This window comes from Nicotiana sylvestris, chromosome 7, assembly GCF_000393655.2.
Source record: "Nicotiana sylvestris chromosome 7, ASM39365v2, whole genome shotgun sequence".
Taxonomy (NCBI): domain Eukaryota; kingdom Viridiplantae; phylum Streptophyta; class Magnoliopsida; order Solanales; family Solanaceae; genus Nicotiana; species Nicotiana sylvestris.
In genome coordinates this window covers 17,063,199-17,082,688 of record NC_091063.1, presented here as the reverse complement: position 1 = coordinate 17,082,688, position 19,490 = coordinate 17,063,199, and the positions used below count along the sequence as shown (strand labels likewise).

At 36.2% G+C, this 19,490-nt stretch overlaps 1 long non-coding RNA gene across 5 annotated transcripts; it reads right to left on the bottom strand.

The window, feature by feature from the left end:
- Positions 1-7,209: 7,209 nt before the first annotated feature.
- LOC104216876 (uncharacterized) lies at positions 7,210-13,203 on the bottom strand. Of its 5 annotated transcripts, none has more exons than XR_011401169.1 (7): positions 10,207-13,203; positions 9,398-10,116; positions 8,759-9,320; positions 8,550-8,676; positions 8,072-8,316; positions 7,875-7,994; positions 7,210-7,791 (listed from the first exon to the last, which is right to left on the bottom strand). It is a non-coding gene; the product is annotated as an uncharacterized lncRNA (long non-coding RNA). The 5 variants fall into 5 exon arrangements; XR_011401167.1 differs by having other exon boundaries at positions 8,759-10,116; positions 10,207-10,273; positions 10,361-13,203; XR_011401168.1 differs by having other exon boundaries at positions 8,759-10,116; positions 10,207-10,675; positions 10,744-13,203.
- Between the last annotated feature and the right edge of the window lie 6,287 nt (positions 13,204-19,490).

Genomic DNA, 19,490 nt, shown 5'->3' with positions numbered 1-19,490 from the left:
AGTTCCGATTAGTATTTTGTTTGAGGGTGTAATGTGATGTCCCATTTTTGTTATTTGTATAAATTGAGTTATAAATTAACCACGAAAGCAGACAAAATAGAATAGAGGAAATGGAAATAGAGAAAATATAATTTAATTAAGAGAAAAAAGATTCTTGCCAACTGGAGTATATTTGTCACTATTGCATGCCCACATTTTTTTGTTAAGAAAAGTGATGCTCCTTCTGTTCATTTTATTTTATGTAATGGTGTTTAACATACGTCAAGAGGTGATTATATATATTATTAGTGATAGTTGGAAATAATAGTAAACAAATAATTAGAAAAGTGTTTACCCGTAAAACGGTATAGTTGAATTTATATGTGATTTATAGAAAACTAAATTAATTTGATCCAAAAATAATAGATGAATTAAACAACTTAGTCTTAAAATTGAAATAGACGGCAGGTATTTTGGTTCCGGGCAAAGAGCTACTGGGAGCAATAAGAACAATACAAATAAGCAGGACAGTAAAATATTATTGAGCTTTTGATAGAATATAGTGTATGCTTGTCAGAATATTCGTGTCATTTACAATGATGATAGAGCTCACTATTTATAGTTGTACCTAGGAAACAAGGTCCTAGGATTAAGCTCATCTTTAATGACAATTATGAGGTCCATTAAAGGGTGTGTAACGGTGGGCAATGAATGTCATATTTTCTGTAACGGATTATCCAATTAATGTTATATGATATTCTTCATTAAATGCTACTGGATGGCGGCATTAATTTTGTTGTTATGAGTATTATTCTCTCCGGTGACAAGCGAGATCATTGCCTTCGGATTTGGCTATCTTCTTCCTTTGGTTCCGCGTGTCGCTTTTCATGCGATTAGTAAATATGAATATATTTTACTCCATACAGATAGTCCGCCTGCTTTCCGGTGACATAATTTCGTGTCACCGGAAAGTTGGTAGAAATACCTTTTTTGGCGGGAAATTCTATGATCCCCTTTGAAAAGTTTCTGACGGTTGATTAGACGCACGTATCTCTAAATTTGATGCCCCTAACATGCGTCATCCCATGATTTAGCATCACTTTTGCCGGTTATCAAGGTAATTATGGCCACTATTTTAGCCGCCTATACCTTTACTTATACGCATCAAACCTCTTCATTTACACTTCATAATTCTCTATACTCTCTCAAACTCTCTTTACTCAACTCGTACTTTGTCTTCAAGCTTTCTTTAACGTTCTTCTTGAGAGATAACTTCCCTTAAGAAATGACCTCTTCTTCCAGAAACGCCGTTCCTCCTACGGTAAGCACTATTATCCCAGAGAGTCTTGTTAGTACCAAAATTTTTGAAGAGAAGTTTCCTTCCGCTAACCCTTGTACATGGGTCGTTGGCATGTACCCTTCTTCCAGCCGTCCTTCCAGCATTCCCGCTGTGAAAGAAGACTTCAATTGTCAAGATTTAGACATTATTGCTCCAGATCTGGCAGAGCGAATAACTCTCCCCAAGAAGGGTTTCACGTATTTTTATACATATCCCTTCACTCTGGGACCATTTTGTTTGGGCGGGGAGCTTGATTCCATTATTGTGGAATTTTCCATTCGCTACTGTTGCACCCGATTTTGCACAAGTCAAAACAAACTACAACTTATAGTTCCTCTGAGGTTCATATAAAGTGAAGAGTTGTCGTCTAATATTTAAGGTATATTAGGGTACCTATAAGTCGGATATGGATCAATATCTTAATAGTATGCTAAACCACTTAGATTCTAGGTAAGGATTCAAGTTATTCTAAGGGGAAGCTGTTAGGCATCCCTTAAAATCTACCCTAAGGTAGTTCCTTAAACTTAGTCTAAAAATGGGGGGGAAATTATCTATATTCTAATTATTTGTCTATCAATTACTAGAGTCTATGTCCTCAGAGAAGCTAACACATGTTTATCAAAGAAGTGGTTAATTTAGAGCCTGTTTGGATGGGCTTAAAAGTTGGTTAGCTTTTAAGTCATTTTTAGCTTATTGAGGTGTTTGGCAAACTTAAAATTTGCTTAAAGGTCAAATACTTTTAAGCCAAAAGGTCCAAATTAAGCCAAAAGTGATAAATTGGGTAATCCCAACTTTTTTTTTCTAGCTTAAAAGTCATTCCTCTTTGACCAAGTATTTTACATTGCTATCCCTGATACTTATGTATTATTTTCAAAATATCCCAATCTTTTCTTTTTCCCCTTTCCTCCGCCATTTTTAATCTTTGCCTTTCAAATTCCATAATCTTTTCTTTTTCTCCTTTCCTTTGCCATTTCCAATGTGTGCCTTCCAAATTCCATCACTGCCGAACACTTTTGGTTTTGGATTCATGAGAGTGAAAAATTGTGTTGTTCTTTGTAGAGTTATTCAACAGTGTTTTGTTCTTTGTAGAGTTATTATCCCTTTTACTTTTTCTAAATCCAAAACTATCCTTCCCTTACTAATTAATAAATCCCGTGTCATCTCTGCTGCCATTCCCCAAAATTTTATCAATTTGTTTGAAGTTGTAAACATAAAGCCAACTGTAGCTTTGTAAATGTTTGATACATTTAATATTTTATATACATTGTTTTGTTTTAGTTTCTTTTTTGGTTCCATAACATTTTTTTTTTTTTAAAAAAGATTGATGTTAAATCCCTCATTTTTTTAAATTGGTGAAACTATATTCTAAATCAAAATTTTCAATGAGTCTACACGTTAACAAAGAATTTGAAGCTATGAGCCGAAAAAATATTTTTTGGTGAAATAATAGATTATTGCATGTTATTTAAATAAATAATTTATATTTAGGCAATTAGTTTAAATTGAAAATGAACTAAATTATAATTTTTTTGTATATTTATTAATTTAGAATAAAATATTATCGTAATCATTTTCTTTATAGTGTTAACAACTTTATGGATATTTCAGTCATTTTAACAGAAATAAGTGCTTACTAGCACTTATTTACCAAATACTTCAACAACTTTTTTTAAGTTTAAGCACTTTTTTCCAAATATTTAACTGCTTATTTATAAAACAAGCTCTAGCACTTAGTATTTGTGAGTCAAATAAGGTTGATTGACTTAATATATGAATTATCAATATGGTTGACACTAGGCCTAAAGCGTGACTAATCATATTCAAAATACTTTTTAATTTATAATACGTCAACTTGGTTATTTATTTAAAGGTAAAAATACACCAGCTAGAATAACGACTTGATTACATAATTAGTTATAGATTAAAGCAAATTGCCGATGGACATATAGGATCATATATGAGTTAGCCATGCCACATCAAAGTGAATACTTATAACTAACATTAACAAGGCTTATCATAGAAGGATGAACAAAATATACAACACATAAGTAAAACCAAACCTCCCTTCAAAGTTCCAAGGTTGTAGCAATACTTCGATGTTTTTTCAGAAAAACAAGGAAATAAAGCGAGCCTAATTTGAATGGCCAGTATCGAATCTTCCTGATGGCGTCTATTTCATTTTATATGATCGACGACTCTCTTGAACATCTCTTAAAACAAGACGAAAGCAGTTGTAGGGAAAATGCGTGAGAGAGTATGGTAAAACGTTTGTCCCTTCAAAAGATGTGTGAAGCTAAAATGTTTTGATGTTTGAATTGTGTGAATTGTAAAAGCATGACGAAACTTTAATGAAATAGTAGGTTGTCAAGTCTTTGAAACATTAAAGAAAGTGACATATAAAGTTGGAAAATGAGGGAAACAACTAAGTAGGCGTTTGGACACGATTCCAACAAAAAATTTCAAATTTGGAATTTCACTAAAATTTGAATTGAAGATGAAGTTATGTTTGGTTATAATTTTTGCAACACATTTGGATGTCTTTTTTTTCAAAACCATGAAACATGATTAATACCACACAATTTGTAAAAAAAAATATCAAAACCACCCCAATTTGATTATCCTACTTGAAATAAACAATCAAAATGCTATTTTTTTTTATGAAGTACGTGAATATTATTAGCCGAAGGCATCAAGAAGATGCAGATGTTACAAAGAAAAAGAAGTAGCAGCCCAAAAAAATCAACAAAAGATATATCATAAACAATCAAAATGCTATTGTTTAAAAATATGGGGTAAATTTGTAAAATTAAAAACTAGGAAATTCCCATTTTCAATTGAAAAAGTTGTTTTTGAAAATAGATTTTTAGGTGAAAAGGGAAAAAATGATAAGAATTGTATGTCCAAACACTGTTTTCAAAAAAAAAATTGAAAAAAAGCAAAAAATTTGTATGTCCAAACGGGCTCTAATTGCTTTATTTTCCTTATATATGAAGTTATACGTGCGCTTCATACAAGAAGTCAGTTATTAGCTTGTTTGTCATCATATCCCTTAACGTACCTGGCCCTACTGGGTGGTAACGGCCTATAATGCGCGGGCTCTCCAAAATAATTACTGTATTTGTGTCGAATCCTTCAAAAATACACTTTTTTTAGAGGATCCGACACGCATCCATTAATATTTTCGGAGAGTCCAAACAACATAGGTAACGGCGCTGCTCATTCTTCACGCATTGACTTTGTTGGATGTTGCGGTTGAACTTCAAGCAATAATACCACTCGATCGTGGTGTGCATGTGAATAAATATGCAGAAGCTAGTGTGTGAAAAGTATGAAAATAAATAGTCCTAAATAGTTCTAAGACAAAGCAAACAATATAGAACATGAATTCCAGGAATAGACAATTTTTTATGGCATAAAATGACGTTTTAGTGATAAAGCAAAATACATACGCTGGATTCTATAGGTAACAAACACAAATATTATGTCTATAAAATGCCTTTTACCAAGTCAGAAAAGACTCTTTAATAGTTTAATTAGCCAAGGGTAAGGCTGTAGTAAAAATAGCACGATATAGCTAGTTTTCGGATTGGTCATTCAAAAATAGCCAGCGTTTACGAAGTCAATGAAAAATAGCCACTATTTTGCTGCAATAGAGACCGGTCTAGCATAATATACTGGAGTTCGGTGCACCTGTGTATGAACTCCAGCATATTATGCTGGACCAGGATACTTTGCTGACTCCAGCATAATATACTGGAGACTAGAGCAGCGGTGCTCCAAACTCCAGTATATTATACTAGACAATTATATTTGCTGGAACTCCAGTATATTATGCTGGAGTTCTAGTGTACTTATGCTGGAACTCCATCATATTATGCTGGAGTTCCAGCATACTTATCCTGGAACTCCAGTATAATATGCTGGAGTTCAAGCATACTTATACTGGAACTCCAGTATAATATACTAACGTATTTTTCGGGTTTTGAACAGTGTTTTCGCTCAGACTTATCTTTACATGAAAAGTGGCTAAATTTCGATTACTTTTGAAACTGGGCTATTTTGAACAACCAGTTATAAATCTGGCTATTTTTGAATTTCTCCCAAGGCTGTATTGTGGTCCGAGCCTGGCCCGGGACCGCGGGCCAAACGGGCCCCAACGGCTATTTTTTTTAAAAAAAATAAAAATGACCAACGGTCAGATTTTTAAAATCTAGCCGTTGGTCATCAAAATTCAACCGTTTGGCACTTTAAAAAATAGCCATTTGGCCCCCAAACTTTTTATAATTACACTTTTTCCCAATTCAAAACTATAAATACCCCCCATTCTTTCATTTTTACTCACAAATTCATCAATCTCTCTCTAATTTTCTTCTATAATTGCTTACTTTATTATTGCAATTTCATGAAAAATTGTGAAGTTGGTGAATTAAAGTATTCAAGTCTTCAACGATATTCAATTTTCAAGAAGTTGTTCGTTAATTCGGTAAACTCGTTCCAACTCTTAAGTTTTAATATTATAGTTTCGTTAGTTTTATTTAGTATAATTATAATTAATATGGCATTTTCTTTGAATTTTTTTTTTGGTGGTAACGGTAAGAGAAAATCTAAAATTGGTGAATCTAGTAGCCAAGCTACTACTCTTCCCCCGGTTCTCCGACCCAGACCTGTTACCCGTCCTCCTCCACCTGTTATTCTTGATAGTGATAACCCTTGTTTTCAATTTTCCGATAGTCAATTTTGCCATAATATTGCACCAGGTCAACAATTAAATGAAGAAGTTATGAATGCTCTTTATCCTAATGAAACTATCTTTGAAAATGATGAGAAAAATGATGATTTAGATGAAACGCAACCGGATTTAGATGATACACCTACTAGTCTTGTTAATAACTCAATGATGCCTCGCCTGACTCTCCTGTAGTAACCCCTACTTTTAATAGACAACCTGCTAAACGACCTGAAACATCTCTTGTTTGGCACTTTTTTACTCAACTAAGAGAAAAAAATAAGGCTAAGTGTAAAACTTGTGGGTCTCAACTAGTTCATAAATTTACTGGAGACCGTAGCGGTACGGGTAGTTTGACTAGACACATACACTACTAGAAATCCGCTAATTTGCGACCAGGAAAAGCGACCAAAGTTGGTCGCTTATTGGCCAAAAAGTGACCAAACAGGCCTGGTCGATATTAAGCTCGTCCCTTTACCTTAAGGACCAAAGTTGGTCGCCAATTAACGACCAACTTTGGTCTTTAAGGTAAAAGGACCAAATATTCCGGTAAAGAAAAAAGCGACTAACTTTGGTCGCCTTATTATTTTAATAATATAAATTTGGTGACCAAAGCTGGTCTCCACAGGTAAATTACGTTTTTTATTTATTATTAATTAAAAAAAAAGCGACCAACTTTGGTCTAAAAAGAAAATATTATTTTATAAAATCTGGATATTAAAGACCAAAGTTGGTCGCTTTAGTATTAATTTTTAAAATTTTTTTTAAAAATAAGCGACCAAAATTGGTCGTAAAATGCAAGAATTAATTATTTTTTAATTGTAGGCGACCAACATTGATCGCTATATTTCCAGAAATTATTTTTTTAAATGGATTAGCGACCAACTTTGGTTGCTTTTTGAGAAATCTGGGTTCAATGGCGACCAAGGTTGGTCGCCATTTACCAGAAATTTGTTTTTTTTTCCAGGGAAAAGCGACCAAAGTTGGTCGCTTTTCTTGGTATATTTTTGGCAAAAAATGCTTGTATTGGTAGCTACACCACCTGTCAGCTTACCAAAAATCCTAAATAGGCATTTTATGCCAACAACAACAACATTAAAACTAACAAACTATAAAGTTCAATAGAAGTAACACATTAAGCTAACCAAACTAAGTTAATTGTTATTACAAGTCCATTCGAAAACCGATTGTATTTGTCTAGTTGAAAGTGTATAAAAGTCAAGGATTGTTTTGTACATCATTATCATCACTGTCTGCTGAACTTTCACCAAGATGGTATCCAAAAGGGTGTACTTGTCTAGGATGGGAATCACGGGGAGGACGAGAGGAATGAGCACGGGGAAGGCGAGCCTCTGGCGATGAATCACGACCGGGGAATCGGAAAACTGCCAGAAGCTAGGAGAGATTTGATATGCTCTTGCATGCCAATGTACTGAGCACCTCTAATCTTTTCTCTCTCCTTGGCGGCTTCTAGCTCGGATGTGAGCTTTGTCACAGTCTCCCGCATAGAGGAGAGGTTCTCCCCATTAAGTTGTTCGGCTTGCGAGGAAGTCCCTATACCTTGCATTCCATACTTATAGCGATGAAATTTCTTAGTAGGAATCCCGTATACCTTCCCTCATTTTGGACCCCCAGCAGCCTGCATCCAGATTCTTTCAGCATCCTCATCCGAAGGATGGATTGGGTTGTCCGACTCACTAGGTGGCTGACTGCGTATGAATTTCTCCACTTCAGCTGTGAAGCGACTCTATAAGAAAAATTACATTGAATTAGTATTTCAAAATTCATATAAAAGTAAATCAAAATACTTAATGAAAAGTGAAAACTTACATGTACAGTCGAGGCTCGGCCCTCGACCCACCTTTCTTGATTCGTCTCTTTCTTCTTCTTTACAATATGAGTCTCCTTGAATAGCTCATCTTGGTTCATCAGACGCCCCAACTTCTTCTCCTGAAAACTCATAAATTTTAGCTAATAAACAGAATAGATATACTTTGAAAATTAAAATGAACTAAGCAATTACGAACCATTCTTCTCTTTATTGTCCCTAGGCTGATCGCACCTCCGGTGTGCAAGGATCCTCCCTTCTCAGATGCACGAGCTTTCTTTCCTTTTTCGCTCTTCTCTAAGAACTCTGTGGTAAGTCATTGCCTTTATAAATCCTCCCATAAATTCTGAAGCAACCAGCCAGGCTTCTGGTTCAACTTTCTAGCTTTAGAGAAACAATGCGACAACCGCTTGCGAGCTTTGAGATGAAAATTTGCAGCCACATCTGCGCTATAACGATGTTCCCATACACACTTGCTCTTTATTTCAAAAGTTATTATATGGAAATATCATAAATTCTATATTCGATATATTATACTTAGCTTTTGTTAGCTAATAATTATTCAAAAGTTAAGTGCATTAACTGCTTATAATATAGTATATAGTATATTAGTGCAATAGCACTATATATATCATATATATATATAGTAATTGTACTGCTTAAAAGAACATTTATACCTTAAAGTCGTTGAAAATTTGCTCCTTCAGCACAAATGAAAAATCACTCCAAGACGCATAAGGGCCATCATAAAGCTTTCTGGTGGCTTTGGTGATAATCCTTGTAATAATATTATTAGGAATGAACCTGCAATTTAATAAAAAAATACATTAATATCTTAGTAAAACTGTACAAAACAATAAACGTAAAAATAACAAATAACTCTTACTCATCACCCTCAGGGACTATGATGATCCTGCCATACTGATCATAATGCACCTCCTTGTCATCATCAGCATCACCGTCCGAAGCATGTATATCAGAGGCATGTGTGGAAGGTGTAGGGGGTCAGAGCTAGTATCTCGCAGGCGAAGGCCTGAAATAGGTGAAGTTTAAGATGAAGATGACTGCGAGCCCTATGACTGCGACATAGCTGTATGGCCCGCAAGTGGACATGACACTGATAGCTATGACTTGAGTGGCTGTGACACTGATGCCTGTGATCCATGTGGATGTGACATGGATCGACGCGATCCATGCAATGCAGATGGTTGCGATCCACGTGGTCGTGCGATAGCTGGACTGTATGTCGGACGTACAATCCTATGGCCCTGTGACGAAAGACCTGGTGTCTGCACGAAGGTGTAGGGCTGGAGATGTTGTGGCAGCTCAGAATAGCCCTGGGGTGGAGGCATAGGCATAGGCATCTCTGAAGAGGCAAGAAAAGATGGAGGATTATCTTCTACCCTCCTCTTTGGTTTCTTAGCCTTTTCTTGACCCTTGCCCGTCATCTGCATAATATAATACATATTTACATTGAAACATATAAAGAAACTAGCTATAAACGAGAGTTATTAAAGAAACCAACTTTTTAAAGCTCATCGACGTATAGTTCCTCGTCCGAGAATTCTTCTTCCTCACTAGTTTGAGCTTCATCAGTTGATTCTTCTTCTTCTTCGTTTTCTATAATTCTTACTTCATTTATATCAACTTCTTCCAATATGTGTTCAGGATGTTCCAAATCATTTTCTAAAACTTCGTCCACTATTTGGTCAACACTGGAGATATCGTTTTGATATGCAACAACTAACACATTCTCGACTTCCACCCTACCCACATGCTTAGTTTTTATTACAACCCACCAATCAGACTTATTCCGCCGCAATGGATAAGGAGCATAATACACTTGCCTAACATTATGTGTAATTATGAAAGGATCATAGCGATTATACTCCCTCGTATGATTAACCTCAATTATGTTGTATTGATTATGTACTCTTGTACCTCTTGTTGGATGTAGGTCAAACCACCTGCATCTAAAGAGTATTAATTTCTTATATGTCCAACCTGTAAATTCTAGTTCTATTATTTCTTTGAGCACACCATAATAATCAATATCTCCATCTTGGTTGTCATCACCACCTTGAACCCACACCCACTGTTGTTGCTATTTTTATTTTTAGAGCAATCCTCTGTATGAAACTTATAACCATTCACAACGTACTTAGACATTGTTGTGACCTCAACCCCAAGTCCTCAAGATATATCTTTCAAAAATTGATTTACACCATTATTTGGATCATTTACCTACATATTGTTAAAAAAAATCATAAGTTAGCGTAACTTCCAAATATTGTTTACCTACATAGTGTTAAAATATTTTAAGGAGAAACTTACAAATTGTTTGAACCACGTATCAAATCTCGTATATACAGCATCATGGCCAAATTGACTCACAAAGTGACTGTGACACATCAAATATTTTTAGTAGTTGCATTGAGATGTAATCACAATAATTTTTATATTTTGATAACCACTAAATCAAACTTACTTGAGAAATGGTACAACTTCGGGACAATTTAGCAACACATGAAGTGTAGCTGATTTGAACTCTATATCACTCAAACTTCTCTTTCTAACATCCTTAGAACATCTGCCTGGTTGATTGAATATGGACATAGGCGGATATAATGGATCATTCCCAAGGTCGATCGTGTGCCTGTTGGGCCTATTCCTAGCACATGGCACATTACTCTCAAAATAATAAGAACAAAAATGAGCAGTTTCCTTTGCAAGATAAGCTTCTCATATAGATCCTTTAATCATATTCCTCTGCTTAACAAATTGTTTGCATTTGCCAATTGTCCTACATAATTTCAAGTTAGCCAAGAACATTCAATTAAACAGAAAATTATATCAAATATATAATATTACCTCTCAAAGGGATACATCCATCTGCATTGAACAGGCCCTCCAAGTCATGCCTCGTGTACAAGGTGGATTGGAAGGTGAACTCTTATCCATCCGGTGTAGGTTTTCTTCCCTTAATGTGGAAGAACACAAGTCTTTGAAAAACAAACTAATCTCTGTGATGGGTTTCCAGATTCTTTCAGGTAAACCACAAAATGCAATAGGCACTAAAGTCTCCATGAAAACATGACAGTCATGACTTTTCAAATGGCTCAACTTCCCTACCTCCATATTAACTTTTTCCCCAAAATTCGACGCATAACCCTAAGGCATCTTCAATTTCGTTACCCAATCACAAATCTGCCGTCTTTCCTCCAAAGTGAATGTGTAACTTGCTTTGGGCTTGAATATCTTACCATTGTTTGTTGTCTGCAAGTGTAATTCAGGCCGCCTGCAATATTCTTGTAAGTCCATTCTAGCCTTCGGGTTATCCTTTGTCTTACCTTTAACATCCATCACTGTGTTGAACAAATTGTCAAAATAATTTTTCTCAATATGCATGACATCAAGGTTGTGACAGAGAAGATTATCCTTCTAATAAGGCAACTCCCAAAATATACTCTGTTTGGTCCAATTATGAATAACACCGTATCCGGGGAATCTATAAGGTGGAGCTTCAGTAACTTTACTGAAGTTCTGGACCCTCTCCCAAATTTCCTCACCTGAAAGTATCGGAGGTGGATAATCGTATTCTATTTTATTCTTTTTGAATGCATTTTTTATCCTTCTAAACTCATGACCCTCAGGCAAGAATTGACGATGACAATCAAACCATGATTGCTTTCGGCCATGTTTCAAAGTGAACGCTTTACTATTTTCCATGCAGTAAGGACAAGCTAGCTTCCCAGCAGTCATCCACCCAGACAACATTCCATACGCAGGAAAATCGTTAATTGTCCACATTAAATTAGCACGCAAATTGAAATTCTGCTTGGTTGATATGTAATATGTTTCAACACAATCGTACCACAATTGTTTTAGCTCATTAATCAAAGGTTGAAAATATACATCTATCAAACTTTTCGAATTACGTGGGCCGGGAATAATACAATTTAAGAATATATATGGACTAGTCATGCACAACTCAGGTGGTAGATTATAAGGTGTAAGAAAGACAAGCCAACATGAATACGGTGTCGCAGATACAGAAAAAGGCGTGAAGATGCACACAAACCTAACCGAATGTTCCTTGGTTCACTAGCAAAATCTAGATATGTCCTATCAAAGTGCTTCCAAGCTTCTTCATCTGAAGGATGAGACATAACACCAGGTGGTCTTCTATTTTCAAAGTGTCATCTCATATGAGGAGCAGAACTCATCGACGCATATAACCTCTTTAGCCTAGGTATAAGAGGTAAATAATGCATCGCCTTGATAGCGACCATCTTCCCGCTGGAAAGCCTCTTGAAACAAGGCTTTTCGCAAAATTTACAACTGCTTAAATTTGCATCATCTTTATAATATAACATGCAACCATCTTCACAACAATCAATTCTCATTGACGAAAGTCCTAACTTAGAAACTAATCTTTTTGCCTTATAGAAATCATTAGGTAATTCGATATCGGAGTCAACTAGTTCACGCATAAGGTCAATGACAGAGTCCATGGCTCCTTGAGAAATATTCCAATCAGATTTGATACTTAGTAATTTAACTGCAACAGACAACTCAGAGTGCGGACTTCCTTTACGTAGTGGACGACTAGCTTTCTCTAACTGTTCATAAAAATATTTTGCTTTATCATTAGGAGTTTGTCCAACATTTTTATTGGGCTCACCCCCTAAGTGCATTCCAAAAGCATCCGCAACCATATCATGAATTCTAGAATCACGATTTGTATTCTCCACCGACCTACTACTTTCACCAACAACCATGTTATGAAATATCTCATGGTTACCATTGATCTCTCCATAATTAGTCCACACAAAGTAATTCGCTATAAACCCCTTACTATAAAGATGAACCTTAACTTCCTCCGATTTTCCAAACTTCATACAGTCGCACCTAACACAAAGGCACCTAATTACTCCTTCATTTATGTGTGGCAAAAGTGACATTGCATGTCTAATAAAGTCATCAACCCCTTCTACAAAATCCTCCCGCAATTCCCGCCGATTAGGATAATTCCTATTGTACATCCAAGTACAATGTTCCATCTATATAAATAAAGCAAGAACAAATTAAATTAGTTAATTCATATCCTAATCTTTTTTTAGTTAACTAAAAGTCCAATTCATATCCTAAAAGTCCAATATAACCTTAAGTTCATAATTAATACATTAATAAACTCCTCACTTTAATTCTTTTTTCTTATCTTATAAATGTATAATGCATAGTTTAAAGCATGATTTTAGGTGCATTAGCTAATATTATATCGATATAGCATATATATATATATATACTTACATTATACTATGCACTAAGTATGAGTGCATTAGCTAATATTATATCGAATATAGCTTATATATATAATATATATATATACTTACACTATATTATGCACTAAGTATAAGTGCATTAACTAATATTATATCGAATATAGCTTATATATATAATATATATATATATATATTCGATATAACATTAGCTATATATATATATATATATATATATATATATATATATATATATATATATTACTTACACTATACTATGCACTAAGTATCAGTGCATTAGCAAGTGCACTGATACTTAGTGCATAGTATATATATATAGGCACACACGCACGCTTCGTAGTACTATTCATCTCTTGTATTACAAAAGTATTACCAGCTTACATTTATATTATTTAGATAGTAAATACAAAAGTGATTTTTAATTTTGACCATTGTTGACCTGAATAGAGACTAACTTTGGTCACATTGTTGACCTAAATTAAAAGTTGGTCGCGCAACCGTAAAGAGCGATATTTATAAATATAAACATGAATATGAACAATATTTGCGCTATTTATTTACTCATATAGATTGTCACATTGCTATTACTACTGATATTAGTAGAAGAGGTAATGACTGTGATTATCTAACTGTTACAAGTTATTGGATAGATGAGGAGTGGATAATGCAAAAACACATTATTACTTATAAAATAATTAATTCACGCATACAGTTAAGTTTATTGCTTATACAGTTGCAGATATTTGTAAATATTTTTACATTAGAGCCAAGGCCCAAGGGTACCACCGCGCATTTGAACCTATATATTAGACCAACAATGAAGTAATAAAGCTTTTGATTTTTTTTCATTCTTTTGATACTGCCTATGAGATATAAACCTTGCAGGATATAATTATCCAACCAAAATCTCATTCTGTAACCCACCAACTAAGTGAAGCCAAGAGTTGAGAATTCTAGGATTATACGTAGCCATTTTCTTTCCTTTGAAGAGTTACGTACAATTAAGATGTAGACTCTATATCTTTTAAGTGAAATATCCTAACATGATTAAGTTGCAGAAGAATGAACAAAATAATTCCATATACCAATTAAAGACAACGCATCAATTTATCTTCTAATTTAACTCTAATGGAGTAGATTCCCTTTGAGACATAGTTGGCCTTAAGAAAAATGAGATACCCATCAAACATGTATAATAAACTGAAGCAAAATCAAAAGACTCATCATTAAAGGAGAGGAAAAAGGAGAGATATGACCTGGTTTAAGAGTGGCCAAACATAATACTCTCAACGTCAAGGAAGATGGCAACAAATCAGTGGGGATTGACGAAGTCGGCGGTGGAGCTTCAGGATCGTTTTCAGGTGGTTTTCGTGGCTGTCTCGTGGCGGATTTTGCTGGGTTTGAAGCTGTTTTCGGCTAGTTTTGGGGCTGTTTTGGTGGTGTTTTGGCTGATTCTTTTTAAGTAGCTTCGCAGCTGATTTTCAGTTGGTTTCTTAGGCTGGTTTATGATGCGTTTAGTATAGTAGTTTTGGTGGCTATTTTCAGCTGGACTTGGGATCATTTTGGCATGGGTTTGGGGGTGTTTTGAAGCTGAAAGTGACCAGCTTTTATGGGGTTGAAGGTTGATGTTTGGTTGTTTTCATGGTGATTTAAGGGGATGTTGATGGACTGTTTTCGGGGCTATTTTGGGGGCGAAAACTGGCAGCGTTTTTGGTGATTTATTGCTGCATTGTTGCTTCTTTTGGACTAGTTTTTTGCTGGAGTTTGGTGAGGGATTTGAGCTCATTTTTGGGCTGTTTTAGCTGAATTTGAGGGGCTGTTTTTCAGCTGGATCGGCAGCTGATTTGCGGCTGTTTTCAGCTGCGTTTTTGTTGTATTTTTTCCAAGTGTTATCTTTTTTAAGTGCTTCCGGCAAGAGTACCGGGCATTAGCTATCAAACTTTACAGTGAACTTCAATATGAGCAGCCATATTAACAGATTTGGAAGAGGCAAAAGTTGTTGTACGCACACGAATTTTCCGGCAAGTTAGGGACATACTAAAATTCCGATGATGTTTATCCGGTGGTTAGACTTTCAAGTCCAATGACCAAAGACGCTGCTACGATAGCGATGAGCATCGGATCATATCAAATACGAACAAGGAACACAAAGACGTTGTTAGACAACAAAGGTCCAGTCGGATCTAATGTTGGTCGAGGTCGTCGGTGGTTTCATTGTTTTATTTTTCTGTTTGAGGAAGAGGGGAGCTTAAGAGGAGTTAGAAGAAGATGGGAAAACAACGAGGAGCTGGGGTTATGGGGTTGCTACTGGTTTTGAGGAAGAAATGAGGAAGAGAGTGAGAGAGGGGATTAGGGAGGCGGCTCCCTTTTTTCTGCCCATTCTTGTGAATTTCCCCTCAATTTATAGAGGAAATTTGGAGATTGAATCATGCTTAAAAAATATAGTCGTTGTGAGAGAAACAAGAGAAAAGCAGTAAGGTCATTTTCGGATTCAGATATTATAGTCATGCGTTCAAATCTTTAATATGGAAGACAAATTGTGATTTGAATTTTAAATAGGCAATGCTTGAAAAGTTCGCCGATGGTAATGACAGAAACGAGAAACTATCATAAAATGGGAAGAAAGGAGACGTTTCCCCCATGTGTGGAAATCATCATTTGAAATCTCTGCCTCTCTGACTTCTTTTAATGAAACAAAGATCTCTTTCTTGAAGAGTGTCCCTTGCACGAAAATGATGTAAAAATTCTGACCTTAGGATTGAAAAGCTTTGAAATTTAAAAGATACAGAGAAGAGAAGGGTCATGGGTATGTATTTGTTTGAAATCAAAGCTGAAAATGATGACAAAATTTAAAGAAAAGGGGTTCCAGAATAGGCGAATCTTACACATGGAATGCAAAGTGTTCGGGTTTTTGGCCGAGTTGCTGGAGACTCTTTTTGACCGAGTTGCAGCAGAAAGAAAGTCATGAAAATGGTGAAGTCATTCTGGCCAATGGATGCAGAAGCTATATCAAAAATGGAAGAGTGATGTAACTGAAATGAGAGGCTACAAGGAATCCCTAATTTTGTTCAAAAATGTATTAACAATTGGGCCATTGAATAGAATTTGAACTTTAAAACATATGACCCAATTTGAATTTAAACCCTTCTCAATTTATATTAATTTAATTAGGGCTCCCTAATCTTAATAATTTATAAAACATATTTATAGAATTTTATAACTATAAAATTAATAATATATACATATGCATGTATATTAAAAGTCTAAAAATATATAAATATGTCAAAGTTATGTAAATAACAAGGTGACTAATTATGTAAAAAATATAATGGTGATTACAATTATGCTAATATACCAAAAGTCAAATTTTATTAATTTAACAATAAACAAGACCCTAAATCGATCAAACATAGTTTATTAAGCTAAATGTTGTAATATTTTGAATAATTATTTAAAAATAGGTCAAGTGTATTTTATTAAATTATTATTGACTAAAAAAGCATAGAAAATTAATTGAGAAAAGGTAGCGCCAAAATTGATCTTCAACAACTGCCTAGTGTGTCTGGCACAAGTTAGTCCTTCTGTGTAGAGGACAATGGCTTGTCTTCAGCGTTTGTGCCAGGAGATGGGAGAGGAGCTAACCCTAGCTCGGTTAATGAATCTTTATTCCCCCAAAATCTTTTGCGGGGGAATGATAAATTTCAGCAAAGGTGGCTATCGTGCCCTACTGGCCAGCATGGATGATGACAACGACCGTGGATGGATAGAATGGTTCGTTGCAGTTGCCACCAAGGACATCATTTCGGCCACAGCTTCATCCTTTTCGGAGTTGTGGAACCGTGCTCGTAAGTTCACCTTTTATCCCTTCTTCTAGTTAAAGATCATCCCATGATGTCACTGGTTTCTTTTATTTTATTTGTTTGAGCAACTCGGTGGGTTCCATCGCGGGTTGAAGGTTTGCACCAGTAGGTCCAAAAGATTTTGGACGTTACTAAGCTAGAAACCCGTACGTGGAAGGAATTAGCCCTCAAATACGGATGGAACGCCAAAATTCATGGTAAGTGAAACTCATATTGTTTTTTCCTTTCATGTAGGGAAGTTGTTTGCCCCTTTTTTCCTTTGTTGGATTTAGGTCTACCCCAGGGCTCAGTTGTTGTCCCTGGGGAGAACGTTTTGGTTGATCCTACTGATGCGACGAGGTTGCTATAGAAAGCCTTTATGCAAACAAGTGTCTCCAGACCTGCTTCTGGTGCAAGTGCTTCTTTTCGGAGTCCCCAGCCGGAGAACAAGCAAATAAAAAAGAGACGTGCATTCGCGGCCGGGGAAGCAAATAAAAAGGCAAAGAGCATAGCACCCGAGTCATCTTCTGATGTCGTGGTGATGAACACCGCGCCCGAGCCGGTCCCAAAAACCATGGTGATTGATGATGATGGAGAAGCCAATGATGATGAAGCTTCTCTACATAGAAGATGATGACCTTCATCAACTCAACGGAATGCTCAATCTATTGAGTAAGCTATGCCAACCGGAGACTAAACTCGACACTCTAGGGGGAGTTTGATGTGGTAGAAGATGCCAACTCACGCTTCCGAGTCCCAACTGTCGCACCCCGTACTATAGGGCTAAGTACCAGGCCTCTTCTATCTTCAGTTGACGAGCAACCATCAACCAGCACTGCACCTGTCGCAGCTGCTTCTCGCCCTACAAATCCATCTGCTTCATCTACCTCTTCTCCAACTCATCCTTCGCCACCAGCAGCTGCTATATCATTTCCGCCGGTCGCGACTGCTTGAGAGGAGGATATCCCTCTTCCCCAGTCCCTAGTTCATCGGAACCTGGGATAAAATTATGTTGCCCCCTCAGAAGATTCCCAAAGGAGGAGGGCGCCACCCTCTCAGTTTCCACCAGATGCAATCTGTTGTCCCGACCGGTGGAAAAAGCTAACTATCTGAAGCCCCTGGCTTTAGAGAAAGATTGGTAAAGGATACAAACTCTCTCGGGAGAATGCTTATTGAACAATGCCATGCACAACGTAGCGACGATATAGTCTTTGTTTTCTTCTATTGTTTCTTCTATTTGTGTTATGGCAAATTTTTGAATTTGCATTCTCATTTTGCAGGCCAACTTCCTTGGCTCCAAGGGCCTTCAAAGGTTGATTCGTGATAAGGAGGAACTTATCTCCCAGCGGGATTAACTTTTGGCCGAGAGGGGCCAAATTGTTGCTTGCCTCTCAGAACTAGAAGCTCGAGCTGCTCAGGATGTTGAATTGGATACTCGATTGCAGCAAAGCGAGCTAGAAGCAATGACTATTAGCCAAAAAGTTATCTCGTTAAGGGCATAATATGAAGAAACTAAGGCCAAATGGGTTGAAGTCCACAATGTCATCCTTGCTGCATCTGATCGTGAGGCTGACTCTGCTGAAATATTGCTTAATTTGGAGGCAGCCTTAAACTCCAAGGCTGAAAGACTTGCTGTTGCCAAGGAAAAGTATGCCCAGTTGGAGGATAAATATAAGAAAACCTTAGAGCATAATAATATTTATGGCTCCACTATTCGTGATTTTGAAGCTAGTCTCCGACCCATGAGATTCGTGCGAGACAACCTCTCTGCTGAGGTCAGCCAGCTTAAAGGTGAACTTCAGCGCCGAGCGGCTTCTCTCATTGTTGAAAAATATATGCTACGTACAGCATGAGGAGAAAAACCTTGGAAGTGGCTAAAGCAGGTGTCATTAATTAAATCCTCGTGCTAAGGCTGATTCCTTGGGCCTTAACGTTACGTGTGTTGTTAACACCATTATCTGTCATTTTTAATGGTTTTTGCTAAGAACAAAGAATCAAACTAGTTAGTAACAGATGCAGGGATTAATTCAATTACACGACTGTCTATTCCCCGCAATGGGCGCCAAACTATTTACCTATAAAATGGTACAGTTGAATTTATATGTAGTGTATAGACAAGTGAATTAATTTGGTCCAAAAATAATGAATGAATTAAACAAAAATATAAGACTTAGCCTTAAAATTAAAATAGACAGCAGATATCTTAGTTCTGGGTGTAGAGAAACCGAGAGCAATAAGAACAATGCAAATAAGCAAGAAAGTAAAATGTGAGCTTTTGATAGTGTAACGACCTGGCTGGTCGTTTTGAAAAATTACGTTCGGTTCGGTAGTTTGAAGCCATGAGTAATTTCGCATAGTGTATTATGACTTGCGTGCATCATCGGCTTGGGTTTTTGAGTGGTTCGGAAATGGTTATAAGGAGTGACTCTCATTTGAGAAGCTCAAAGTTGAAAGAATTGACGAAGGTTTGACTTTT